We start from the raw sequence: 14,568 nt of genomic DNA, 5'->3' as shown, positions 1-14,568 counted from the left end.
CCTAGGCTGAGTTTTGGGGTCCTGGCTTTGGCCTGGCCTAGCCTAGGCTGTTGCAGGCTTCTGTGAATGAACCAGTTGATGGAAGCTCACTTGCTCGCCTGTCTGCCCGTCCTCCCTCTCTCCCCCCCCCTCCCTCTCTCCCTTCCTCTCTCTTTCTCCCTCTCACTGCCTTTAAAATAAAAATAAATAAGAAGATACTACAAACTTCAATTTTATTTAAAAAGCAAAATGAATGGACTAAACTGCAAAAATCTTTGACTGGAGTCTTTCCAGATCTTGGAGGTAAAGCACACTTTAGTTGCCCTTGTTGACTATTGAATTCTATAATTGTTTAGGAAGAGAAATGGGAAGGGGAGGCTAAAATCAAGATGTTTATTCCCTTTGTTTTGGGTTCTCTGTCTCTGTCCCTTGACTATGCTCAGATGCCTCAGTTTCCAGCCTTCTGTGGTACCAGATGTCTGGGAGAAAAGGCATTTATTAGAGTTCAAAAATTCCCATCCCAATAACTTTGAAATTATCTTCTACCCTATTTCAGGGAAAGTTTCCATCTTTCTGAGCTGACTCTGGTGGGGACAGTTCTAGCAGACTCCAGTCCTCTTCCTGCCTCCACAAAACATATGGCCATCCTGTGCATATTATGAAGACCAGAGAGTGTGACGTGGCAAAGCCACGTTCTGCAGTGCACATTTACGGCAATTGGAATGTCCATGACATTAACAAGACTCCCCTAACTAAGGTCCTTGGGGCAGGAGCTAACGATGGTCAAACTATTATGTCAATGGTCTAATGATCAAAAATAAGAAATAAGACTCCTATGTTGACAGGTTAGTAATGTTAAAAGACATTTTCTAATATAGAAATCCCTTCCAATATCTGCCTTACTCTCATCATCACAATCTGGCCAGTGAACCATGTTTTTACAAAAAACATGCCATGAACAAATATGACTCAAAGCCATCTCACTTATCTAAACACTAGAACACTTCCCTTTCCCATTGGCACTTATTCTATCTGGAATTCAGCTGAGAAATAGCCAGAGATAATATTATACAAAGTCTATAAGCAACCAAATGTATTTCTCAATATCCCTATATTGTTTATGTGCTTTATTTGTATAGCCCTTCTGATCTTCACTTTGACCTTCATAATACTACTTTATACTCAATTTAACAAGCCTAGGAAGAAGGCTTCATAGTTCAGGGAGTGTTAGAAACAATATATCAGAAAGAGAAAACCCATTAGAATCAGTAAGAAGTCAACGACTGACAGTCATACTGTGACAGAGATGCAGAGAAATGAGAAAAGGCAGATGAGAACTATAAATAAACAAACATCATAGTGGCTTGGATTCATTATGCAGGCAAGTGGGCCTCCACTCATATGAAAAGCATATCTGTATCACAACTCTGCAGGGTAATAAGTTGTTCACAGTGTTGACCCTGAGTCATTGAGCATAATAAAGACATAAAATCATAACAAGTAACCAATGCTTAAGAGGCAGAGAAGCATTTGATTTGTTTTAGAAATGTTTTCCAAACAAAATAGTTCAAATTAAATACATTGTAAGGCTGTATTGGACAAATTATATTTATCCGGAAAATTTATTTGAAACACCTTATTTTCTGATAATGTCAAGTCAGAAAGGTGTGTTATGTCATGAGCACTGAAGATTACAGCTAATTCCATCTTAATTTCATACCCACACTGAAATATTCATGAGATAACATTTCCTCAAATAAAATTTAATAAAGTATATTGTCTGTTTCTTTTTCTTTTCTTTTCTTTTCTTTTTCTTTTCTTTTTTCTTTTTTTTTCTTTTTTTTTCTTTTTTTTTTCTTTTTTTTTTTTTTTTGACAAGCAGAGTGGAAAGTGAGAGAGAGAGACAGAGAGAAAGGTCTTCCTTTGCCGTTGGTTCACCCTCCAATGGCCGCCGCGGCCAGCGCGCTGCGGCCAGCACACCGCGCTGATTCGATGGCAGAAGCCAGGTGCTTCTCCTGGTCTCCCATGGGGTGCAGGGTCCAAGCACTTGGGCCATCCTCCACTGCACTCCCTGACCACAGCAGAGAGCTGGCTTGGAAGAGGGGCAACCGGGACAGAATCCGGTGCCCCGACTGGGACTAGAACCCGGTGTGCTGGCCCCACAAGGTGGAGGATTAGCCTAGTGAGCCGTGGCGCCGGCCTGTATATTGTCTGTTTCTAACATGGCTGCGATCAGGGATGGGGAGAGGGAGACCTGCACAAAAAAATTAGGGGTCATAGTCTAAGTACAAAATGTTTGTACCTGACTAGTTACCTCCAGTTGGGAAGCTGTGGGGAAGATACATTTTCAACCTGTTTAAACTTCAGACAGTATGATCAACAACAGATTGAAGTAATTACGTTAGCAAATGTTTTCAGTAAAGTAGAGGAATGTCATTTAAACAATCCATGTGAGGGGAAGAAAACGTTAGCATTCTGAAAAGCTTGGCTCTCGATACCTCAGTATCATATTTGGCAGACAGAAGTGTACTCAAATAACACATGCGTTTGTTCAGATTCATTTGATTTCTTTATGGGAGATACCAAGATTATTATTTTTTTAAAATATTTATTTGGAAAGGCAAATTTATAGGGTGGAATAAAACTGTTCTAAACTAAAGTCAGACATCCCCAGCGCCCCTCACTTGCCCCTGTTCTCTGTGTTTCACTCTTGTGAATGATCCATGTTGTGTGTTCAACACACTGGTTTGAGCATGGTCGCTATCTTGAAGACCATGATGGAGAATATGAGGCTATGAGGTGCTGGCTGCTGGCTTACGAAGTGTCTGATCTATTATGAATTTGGGATATTTCATGGAGGTTTCTCAGGACCCTTATATCCTAGTATCTCTTTTTCATGAATCCTCTATATGTCCAGAGCAATATAGTATGAGGAAATGAGTTAACTAGTGACCACCTGGATCACTCTAAGAAATACCTGGGAGTGTTGTGGCCAAAATTTACTAATGGAAGGAAAATCTTCCCATTCCACACTTTTCTATTCTAGGCCACTATTTCCATTAGATTTCTATGCCACTAATCAGTAGATGCTCATTAATTTTAGTTTCAAGTCTTAATTCGTAAAATGACTTCCCATTACATCAGTTCTTTTCCTAATTCTGATTGGGTTGAGGAGGACCCATTTCTTTTCCACCTCTGGTTCACCTACTTTGGGAGGGAATGGGATCCTGGAATCCAGTTCTCATATGGCTCTAGGGAATGTGAATGACTGTCTTCTCTCAAAATCAAGTCAATGACTATGTGGCCCTGGTATTGAACTTGAACAATTGTATATTACTTCATGCATTGCCCAGATGGCTTCTATCCATGACTAATGAGAGATTATAATTCAATTGCAAATGACATTAATTGAGGAATTTTTTAAAAAAGACATCAGAGCCAAAAATTATTATTGATTTATTTAATAGCAGAGAGAAACAGAGACAGAGGGATCATTCATCCACGTTTTCACTCCCCACAGGCCTACAACAACTAGGGCTGGGCTAGGTCAAAGCCAGGAGCCTAGAACTCAATTTGAATCTCACATGTGGGTGGCAGGGACCTGAGTATGTCAGCCATCACCTTCTGCCTTCCAGGATACATGTTAGCAGGAAGCTGGGATGGAGAAGGGTGCTGGGAGTTAAACCCTGACACTGTTAGAGGGGATGTTGTTATCTTAACCACTGTACCAATTGCCTACCCCAAGACATGATAGATTTTATTATTTGTTTTATTTTTTCATTTTATTTGAAAGGGGGAGAGAGAGAGAGAGAGAGAGAGAGAGAATATCTTCTAACTGCTGGTTCACTCCCTGAATATCTGCAAAAGTTGAGGCTGGGCAAGACCAAAGCCAGGAGCCTGGGTCACATTTGTGGGAGAGACAAGTACTTGGACTGTCTTCTGCTCCCTCCCGGGTTTGTATTATCAGGAAGCTACAATCAGGAGTGGAGCTGGGACTCAAACCCAGCTACTCTGAAGTGAAATGTAGGCATCCCAAGTAGCATCTTAACAGGTGCTTGCAAAAACATAATTTTTAAAGCAATTTTGTGTGCATTATCTATTGATCTAAAAATCCTGTTTTATAGATGAATAATTAGCAGGAGAGTGACTTATTCAAAGTCACACACCTAAGAATTGGCAGAAGAAAAATGGACTGAGGCCTTCTGGGTCATTCATATGTTCTACTTCCGGTTATCACCTCTCTTGGCCATCCCAGACTATTATATGATGCAGCAACAAATCAGTGTTTTCCTTTGAATGTGAAGGTGATGATATGAATACCATGAAAGGACAGTGCAAAGCCATTCATCTTCCTGTCCCTCATGTGGCAGCAGCAAATATTTCTAAGGTGTTTGGGGTTCATGAATAATAAAGCTTTAGAAGGAGATACATCTGTCTGTCCTTCTGGCATTGAACATTGTAACATGGTCAGCAGCAGGGTCAATCTAATCAAGGGAACAATCATGTATAATGAATCGATTAAGCTGCTTTCGTTAAAATACAGAGAAAGGAAGAAAAGATCTACAAACATATAATGTAATATAGGCAAAAAAATATATCACTTATTTTAAGTCTGATGAAGTGGTTGAGTTTATTTACCATCTTTCTTTTGAAGCAGAAATTCTAGAGTGAAACTGGCAAAAGCACAGTACAGATTACCCAATGTTGCTGGAAACACTTGCCTCCGTGCTCACCCACATATTGCAAGTGCATTTCAAAGGACTCATAACTTCCACACTCCTTTGGTCATGCTAGCTCAATTAGACGGGCCAGCCTGGCCTTTTTCATCATGCCCTGTGGGAATACCCTTTTATATTGGTGGGGATCCTAGGGCTGAATGAGAGAACAGAGTGAGAAGCCAGTTCCAGGGGAGTATTTGATCTCTGAGTTGGGTCACTTTAAGAGCAGACTCTTGCAGTCTCATGTCACCTGAGGCCATCAACTTGGCCAAGCAAACTGCTGTCAAATACAAGCATTTACCTAAGGTAAATCTTGAATGACTGGCTATCAGCGATGCTTGTGTTCACTGAGCCTGCAATTCTTGACAATAATGCCTCAGAAGTAGGTTTGTTCAGTTTGATTCCCGGCTTTCTGCTGGAAGTGGTACAGAAAAGAAAAGAAGAGAAACTGCATGACAGATTCCAGAACTCGAATCCGTGGATAAATCCATAGGAATGTGCCAATCCCTGCCATCTTTATCATCTTTATCCCCCTCACCGCTTCTCATTAGATTCTACAGCTCCTACCTTTCTTCCTACTTTTTTTTTTAACTAGGAGAAATAAAGGTGGAGGAAGATGAAAAAATGCAGAGTGATACAGGGCACAGGAGTAAGAGGGGGGAATGGGAAAAGGAAGCATGTTTCTTTCTTTTTCAAAGACATTGTTTTTTGTTATTATCAGTGTTTCTTTTTTCAAAAAATTATTCATTCATTTGAGAGACAGAGAGAGGAGAGAGAAACAGAGAGAGAGAAAGAGGAGAGGGACAGATATAGAGAGAGCTCTCATCCACTTATTTGTTCCCCAAATGCCTGCAACTGCATAGACAGGGCCAGGTCGAAGTTCAGAGCAAGGAACTCAATCCAGGTTTCCATGTGAATAGCAGGGACCCAACTACTTCAGACATCATTGCTGCTTCCCAGGGTCTGTAGTAGGAGAAAGTCGGAGTCAAGATCCGAGCCAGGAATATAACCCAGGTGCTCCAAAGTGGGAAGTGGATGCCATGACCAGTATCTGAGCCACCAGACTGAATGGAGTCAGGTTCTGAGTGGATTGTATACTTGCAGCATGCCCTACTCCACCTCCCCTAAAAAGATGCAAACTAAGACTCCTTTGTGCCTGTGGCCTCAGACAATCAAGTTCCCTTCAATACAGTCCTTGTCTGGATCATAATGTGCAGCCACACTTGATCTCATCAGCTTGTTCCTCTGGGGTAATGGGATGTTACAGCCTGCTCCTCAGAAGTTCTCTTCTGGTGTTTCCTTGTGGATTCCATGGAGTTCGCCACTGGGGGAATTTATGTAATTTATGTAAAGAAACCTGTAGTTGTTGTTATTGTTGTTTTTTTTCAAGACAGGCTGTGGGCAATGTACCTGAGACATGCCAACCATGGCTCACCTACTGGTTGCTGCAGTCTCTTCATTTTGAATTTGGGAATAAGAGTAAAGAAAAGGACCCACAGACCATTACATCAAGAAAAGTCCAGTCACTAACAATTATGCAACAGTAACAGAGCCCTAACAAGGAGCACTTCTAGTGAATGAGACTGCGGCTGGGCTTTAAGAACATGGAAAGCCCTTAGACAGCAAAGGTCATGGAGTAGAGACTTCTCTTTTCTTTGATAGTAATCCTACCATATATTTGTTGATCTCTGGCTTCTTTTCTATAATGGAATCACAATTCATGACTTAATCTATCATGGGAACTGTCAGAAACAATAAGAATTTATTTGAAGAGGTTTATAATAATTGGCTAATTTCAGCATCATGTTTTACTCTAGTCCATTTCTTATTTGTGTAGATAGTTTGGGAATCACTCCCGTGTGACAGATGCTAGTTCTCAACCATGGCTCTTAGAATATTAGAATGACTTGAGATGTTTTAATTCTTGTGCTTAGCCCAAGTCAATTGAGTCACAATCTCAGGAATGGGATCTTTTCCTATGTAATGGTCATGAAGAGAGTTAACTACAATATCTTCTAGAAGCTTTTGAATGTTTCACTTCACATTTAATTCATCTGGAATTCATGATTTTTAAATTTTGTTTTATTTATATCTATATATTTATATTGTATTTGCATATAACCGTTAGCGTATACATAGTTGTGTACAAAGAATTTTCATAAACTCAAAAATGTCTATAGCTAGAACTCAAATTAAGAAACAGAGTATTACCAGTTTTCTTGGAGCCAGCATTATACTAAACTTCTTTCTGACTGATACCCCCAAATGGATGGTAATTATCCTGATTTTTAACATCATAGATTAGTTTTATACTTTCTTGTATGATCTATATAAAGAAAATAAATGACATGTAATGTCTTGTTAGACTTCAATTTTTCAATATCATGTCTATGAGATCCCTTCATATTGCTATGTGTAGGTATAGTTGACTCATTTTCATTGCTGTCTAATAGTCCACTGTGTAGATATGTCACATTTCATTCTGTCTTTCATTGATGAGCATTTGGGTAGTCTCCAGTTTCTGATTATTACAAATCATGTTGCTATAAATATTCATGCATATGTATTTTGGTGAACATATGTATATGTTTTTGTTAAGAATATATTAAGTAGACTTACAAATGGTCAGTAAATACTGCCTGGCAATTTTTACAGTAAGTTAAAATTGATGATACTAAATGCATCTGTTTATCAAAACACATGAGGAAGAAGTGAATAGTAAGCCTACAGTGTGTGGGAAAATATCTGAAATAAATATATCAAATAAAGGACTAAAAGAATATATAAAGGAAATTCCTACAAACCAAATAGAACAAAGATAAAATAAAAAGAATGACAAAGGCTTGAACAGATATTCCTCAAAACAAGATATTTGAAACTTCTAAAGAGCTCAATTACACTTGAAATACAGAGAAATAAAAACTAAAATTACTAGGAGCTCCAAGCACTCATCACCTAGAATGGCTAAAATGAAAAAGACAGCAATATAAAACCTACAACTAGATGAAGCAACTGGAATCATCATAGATATGCTGCTGGTGGGAGTAGATATTGGTAAACCAGTTTGAAAAATTGTTAGGTATAGTTTTTTTTTTTTTTAATCAAGCAAGAGTTTTCTGTTATGGCCAGGATGAAGAATCACAGCTCATGATCAAGGAAACATCATTTCTCCTTTTTTCTGCTTTGTATTAATATAAATCTGCAAGAGCTAATGCAGGAAGACTTTTAGTGATTTTCTTCTGTTTATGCTTCCTTGTGTGCTCTGCCCTTTGCTTCCACAGCATAATTTTCTCTCTGTGTTGGTAGCACAGTAATCAATTCTGGGATATGAGTAAGCACTCCCTGCTAAATCCATTGCCCTTAGTTTAGATCCAGGACAAGGGATGAGAGACTGCAGTTCAAAGCCTTGCTCAGCTATCCACTTGTTCAACAGTGATTTTCCTCATTTCCCTCTGAATATCTCCATTCCCGTACCTATGAAATAAAGTACCCGCTTTCCTGTTGCCCTTTGCCATACCCTTATGTCATTACAGTACAGATTGCTACTTGTTTATAGACAGAAGTTTTCTCCATAGGACAACAGTTTAGTTATTACATGTTAGTTACATGTTAGTTATTTATGTTTCAGGCGAAAATGAGAAATGATGGTTCTTGAAAAAGTGGTTTTGTGAGATTTTTATGTATTAAAATGGAAAGATTTCTAAGATATTTGGCTGCATTATACATTTTTTTTTCATTTTTATAAAGATTTATTTATTTATTTATTTATTTTTTTATCTTTTATTTAATGAATATAAATTTCCAAAGTACGACTCATGTGTTACAATGGCTTCCCCCCCATACCGTCCCTCCCACCCACAACCCTCCCCTTTCCCACTCCCTCTCCCCTTCCATTCACATCAAGATTCATTTTCGATTATCTTAATATACAGAAGATCAGCTTAGTATACCTCAAGTAAGGATTTCAACAGTTTGCTCCCACACAGAAACATAAAGTGAAAAATAATAGATGATTTTTTTTAAATGATGATGAAATCAGAGCAGACCTATTGTCATGTTTAATCCCAGTGAGAGTCAAGTTGGGAATTGATAATTTCTTTCTTTTTTTTTTTTTTTTTTTTTTTTTTTTACAGAAGATCAGTTTAGTGTACATTAAGTAAAGATTTCAGTCGTTTGGCTGCATTATACATTACAATCATGTTAAGTACAAAATGTATAAGAGGGATAAAATAATATAAATATTTAAAACTTAAGCAATATTAGCTATTTTGAAAAGATACAGAATAATGATACATGAAATGCACTGGTTATAGAACAGGGTAGGAAGGAAATTTTTCACTGTAGAATATTTTTTGGATTTTGATCCATGTGAACATATTACCCTTCAGAAGACAAAACCCAACATAACAGCACACACACAAATACACACACATATGCATGCAGACACACAAACACACACCTGTGTGACTACTGAAGTGTAGGCTCCTGGACCTTCCCCCAGAAATCACGTCCAACAGTTATGGAGGAGGTGAAGAGTCTGCGGTTTTATCAGTGCTCCCCACTTTCAACACTGATTTCACGTGGTTCTGAAATTGCAAGTACTTGGGCCCCTGTACCCACATGGGAGAGCTGATTGGAATTATGTGCTCCTGACTTTGGCCTGACCCAGCCCTGGACATTTTGGGGAGTGAACCAGTGACAGAAGATCTCTCTCTGTTTCTCCCTCTCTATCTGTAACTCTGCCTTTCAAATAAAATAAATAAATCTTTTCATTTAATCAAACAGTATTTTTCACTTTGTGTTTCTATGTGGGTACAAACTGTTGAAATCTTTACTTAATATATGATAAACTGATCTTCTGTATATAAAGAGAATTGAAAATGAAAAAAAAATCTTTTTAAAAATGTTATGTAAACATGTATTATGAAAAAAGTATGCATGTATTTCTTTGCATCAAAGTAAACCTACTTTTTCCAAATATTTATTTATTTATTTTAAAGGCAGAGCTACACAGAGAGGACATGCACACACACACACACTCACACACACACCTTGCATCTGATTGTTGACTCCCCAGATGTCTGCAACTGTCAAGTCTGGGCCATGCTGAAGTTAGGAGCCAGGAGCCAGGAAACAGGAACTCCATTCAGGTCTCCCACATGGGCATGCGCCCAATACTTTGGCCATCAGCCACTGCCTTCCTAGGCACACTATCTGGAAGCTGGATTGGAAGTGGAGTAGCCGGCAGTCTTACTGGCACTGTGATATGGTATGCCAGCCTCACAAGAGGTGGCTTAATCTTCTTCATCATAACACTACCCTCTCTTTGGTCTCTCTTTTAACTCCACCCACAAACATATGCACAAGATCAATCTTACTACTTCTAGCTCTGGAAACATTACTGCCAACGATAATCAACTTGTCAGGGGTGCTTGGTGAAAAGGGACTGGCCATTCATCAGTCAGCTTCCAAGAATGCTTTCCTTTCCTCCTGTGCAAGTAAATGGCCAGCACAGTATATACACAGCTGACCTCCTGAGGTCCCACAATTGTACAAAGCCAAACTGTCTCTGAGATAGACACCGTGGTATATGTGGAGCCAGGCTCCCTCTGAGATGCCACAGTGTACAGTCAACCTCCTCCTGATGTATGAAGTAGGAAACAACAATGGTGCATAATAAGGAAAAATGAGAAGGAATGAGTTGAATTCAAGCTTCTGTCCATCTCTATTTGTCCCAAGTTTTTTATTTTTTTATTATTTGACAGGTAAGTTTATAGACAGTGAGAGAGAAACAGAGGGAAAGGTCTTCCTTCCATTGGTTCACTCCCTAAATGGCCGCCATGGCCGGTGCTGCACCAGTCCTAAGCCAGGAGCCAGGTGCCTCCTCCTGGTCTTGCATACGGGTGCAGGGGCCCAAGCACTTGGACAATCCTCCACTGCCCTCCTGGGCCATGGCAGAGAGCTGGACTGGAGGAGGAGCAGCTGGGACTAGAACTTGTGCCCACATGGGATGCCGGTGCCACAGGTGGAGGATTATCCTGTGCCGTGGCGCCAGCCTGTCCCAAGTTTTTAAAAGCAAGATTAAAATATGAAAAAAGGAGCTGAGCATTGTATCATATAAAAATGAAGGAAACCTTGCCATTGGAACCATTTCTGCCAAGAAGCAAGTGTTCAGAATCCTTAAGAGAAATTATATAAACATATGGTTCAATGATTGAATTAAGAAGAAATTCTTGTTGCTGCCATTGTGGCCTAGCAGGAAAAGCCACAGCCCGCAGTGCCAGCATCCAATATGGGTGCCAGTTCGAGTCCTGGTTGCTCCACTTCCAATCCATCTCTCTGCTATGGCCTGGGAAAGCAGTGGAGGATGGCTCAAGTCCTTGGGCCCCTGCACCCATGTGGGAGACCCGGAAGAAGCTCCTGGCTCCTGAATTCAGATTGCATTGGCCAGCTCTGACCATTGCAGCTATCTGGGGAGTGAACCAGCAGATGGCAAACCTCTTTCTCTCTCTCTGCCTCTCTGTAATTCTGCCTTTCAAATAAAATAAATAAATCTTTAAAAAATTCTTTAAAAAGTTGTGGGAGGTAAACAACAAATTAAAGTTCATTTCAGAATGAATTTATGAAGAATGATATGTCTAGTTTCCCAGACAGAGCACTTTAGAGACATTTTTAGGGTTAGAGGACTAGAACTTTGGTGGAATCAAATGGCCTTAGTGGTGATCAAATTATGCCATTTAGAGCAGGTGCCTGGAGATCGGGAAGACCATCTGCACAGGTGGTCTGTGAGTGTTTGGAAACTTTCGCTTCTGTGGCAATACTTGCTGCTCGGTGTGAGCCACATGGGTTTTCATTTTTAAAATGTAGTGCTCTGCTGGGAATAAATTACTTCCTCTAGCTACTGCCTCAGGCGATGACATACCTTCCTGAACCCAGCATTGATGCCGGTAGGATTGCCTAAAAGCATCAAGCTTGACTCATGAGCACATATGGCATTGATATTTAAAACAAAGCCTGGGTGTGGAGTTCTGTTTTTATCTATTATGCCATGTGCACTAATAAGGACTTCACAAAAGAGACCAATTTGGTCTGAGTGGCTCTAGCTACATCTAAGGGAGGAGTAGGACATCTACTAATGGGTAGTCATGTCACTGAGCTAGTTTTATGAAAAGAAAAAAAAATACTGCATTAGTTTTTATCAAATACAGAAAAAAATAGAAAAATGTCAGCTCACTGTTGTTTACTGACTTAATTTTTTAAAGCCATGCTCCGTTAGAACCAGGCAGGTTTGGGACAAAGCCTGGTGGGACCTAAGCTAAGCTTAATGGGCTTTTGGGTATCATCCAGGCCTAAAACTATAGGGATACATTGATTTCAGTGGAGCTGGAGTGATGTTGTCTCATCCAATGGGAAGGCACAGTGGTGTGGAATTCTTCAGACAATTATGGAACACCCAGAGCCAAGTGGACATTAACATGGGTGTGGAGATGAGATCCTGGAAAGAAGACAGACAATAATGATTCTCTGGAGAAGTCTGTTAACAAGATCTGTGTAGGTTCTTGGAGCCCCCATGAGTAGTCAATATCATTCCTAAGGTTTTACCCCATTGGTTGTTGTCTTCTCTCTCTGCGTTTTTTAATGCAATTGTCCTATCCCATATGATCACATTTAAGTTGACATTGCAGCTGGGATTAGAGTGCGGTAAGTGGGCAAATGCAGAGTCATATTCGGTTTTCACATAAAATGTTGATATTTTTATCATGGACTTGGGGCATTGTGTTTTTAAAAAATATTGCATCAGGTTCCGGCACCGTGGCTCACTTGGTAAATCCTCTGCCTGTGGCACCGGCATACCATATGGGCACCAGGTTCTAGGCCCTGTTGCTCCTCTTCCAGTCCAGCTCTCTGATGTGGCTCAGGAGGGCAGTGGAGGATTGTCCAAGTGCTTGGGCCCTGCACCTGCATGGGAGACCAGGAAGAAGCACTTGGCTCCTGGCTTCGGATTGGCGCAGCGTCAGCCATAGCAGCCATGTGGGGAGTGAACCAATTGAAGGAAGACCTTTCTCTCTGTCTCTCTCACTGTCTATAACTCTACCTGTCAAATAAATTTAAAAAAAGCTAAAAAATTGCATCAAATATTGTTTATCTTGATTACTGAGTTTTTTGATCATCCATATATATATATATATATATATATATATATTTTTTTTTTTTGCCTGAGGTAAGTGTCTCACTTGCCTCACCCCAACCCCTTGTTTTGGCCCTGGCTTTGTACAAAAATATGATTTACACAGAAATGGCCCATTGATATCTCACTGCATCCTCATGGAGGATGGGAATTTTACCTTCTGATGATATGGAAGAAACACTTTCTTCCCCAGAATGTTGGAAAGATAAAAAAAAGTCAGCAAACTCCCATAGTTTTGGTTTCTGTTAAGCATTAGCTATCTCCTTGTGGACATTTTAATCCATGAAGTTTAGTTCAAATCAGTATAATTTCTTTAAAAGTAGAACCCACATTAAGCCATGTTTCTATTTAGTATTTAAAATAAAGGATAATCCATTGCTCTTGTCTTGAAATGAATTTTTATTTATTTTATTTTTAAATTTAGTTTTACTTTGAAATGAATTTTTATAAATCCTCCATTTGCTTGGCAATGAAAAGAACTTTTTGAACCTTAAACATGATAAATCCTTTTAAATTAACTCAAGAGTTGTTAAATGAGTCTGTACCCTATAAAGTAGAAAAATGGCAGCAAGGATTACCTTTCTGCAGAGAAAACCAAGTCCAAACTACAGGAAAGAAGGCAGCTTGAGAGGTGCTTTTTCTCTCTCGCTTTTGATCAGTCCCTACCATGGTCAGCATTTGTCAGGCTACCCAAGTGGTGTGCTGGTTTTTGGACAAGTATGGACATAGCAAGATGGTTTTCTGTAATGACTTTCTACCTTCTTCCTTTTCCCATTTTCCCTACCCACTAAGAAACCTGTCCTGACGATCCTGTTGCTAGGTTGTGAATATAATCTGGGACCCCAAATTATGCAAGAGGTTTGAGTCCCAAAGTCATGAGTTAATGGTATTAAGAAGGTGGAAACTTAATTTATATTGTAATATAAAAGTGTGGTATTTAGAGGTGTGTGTTTGGGGAAAGGTTTAGAAAGTGATTGGATTAGATTAGGCCATTAGGGTAGAGCCCCCATGATTAAATTCTGGTAGATTTATAAGACACCATATGAAAATAAATAGACACACACACACAGTCTATCTTTTTTCATATGATGCCCTATGCCACCACTGTACTCTGCCAAGAAGAATGCTATCTCCAGAGGTTGAGCCAATGAAGCCTGACTTATGTTGGACTGTGAACCTCCAGAACTGTGAACCAAAATGAACATATTCCCTTTATAAAGAGTCTGCCTCAGATATTTTGCCATAGTGATGAAAACTTGACTAATACACCTTTATATTCCAGCCAGCAGTCTATACTGCAGATGCTTTGCTTTGCTCCTTCCTCACTCCTTCAGTCAGGGTTGCATATGAATGTAGGTAATGGAGCCCCAATGATTCTAGGTTGACCAAGCATCAGTTTATTTTCTTATGTGCAGAGACACGGTAGCCATGGCAGCTGGGGGTTATTTTAATCTGGGCCTATTGTTTCACTGAATAAAATTATATAACAAAGAATGATGTGTTTGCATTTTTAAATTATATACCTTTTTCTATGCCTAAAAATAGATAAATACTGAGTAGAACATGCTAGGTGTATGGTAAGTTAAAGGGATGGATAAAAAGAAAATCTTCATGGAAGATTGAAGGCTAAGGATAGATTCTAACAACTAGAGACACAATCCAGAGAACTGTCATGTGTTGGGT

At 39.5% G+C, this 14,568-nt stretch overlaps 1 long non-coding RNA gene across 4 annotated transcripts in view; it reads left to right on the top strand.

Annotated features, from left to right (window-relative positions):
• Positions 1-14,568, top strand: part of LOC149122370 (uncharacterized) — a 132,424-nt gene that overhangs the window by 47,674 nt on the left and 70,182 nt on the right. The window lies entirely within an intron of this gene.

This window comes from Oryctolagus cuniculus, chromosome 14 (genome assembly GCF_051225735.1).
Source record: "Oryctolagus cuniculus isolate XC-2025 breed Fujian yellow rabbit chromosome 14, ASM5122573v1, whole genome shotgun sequence".
NCBI classification, from domain to species: Eukaryota; Metazoa; Chordata; class Mammalia; order Lagomorpha; family Leporidae; genus Oryctolagus; species Oryctolagus cuniculus.
This window is presented reverse-complemented; position numbering and strand designations above follow the sequence as displayed.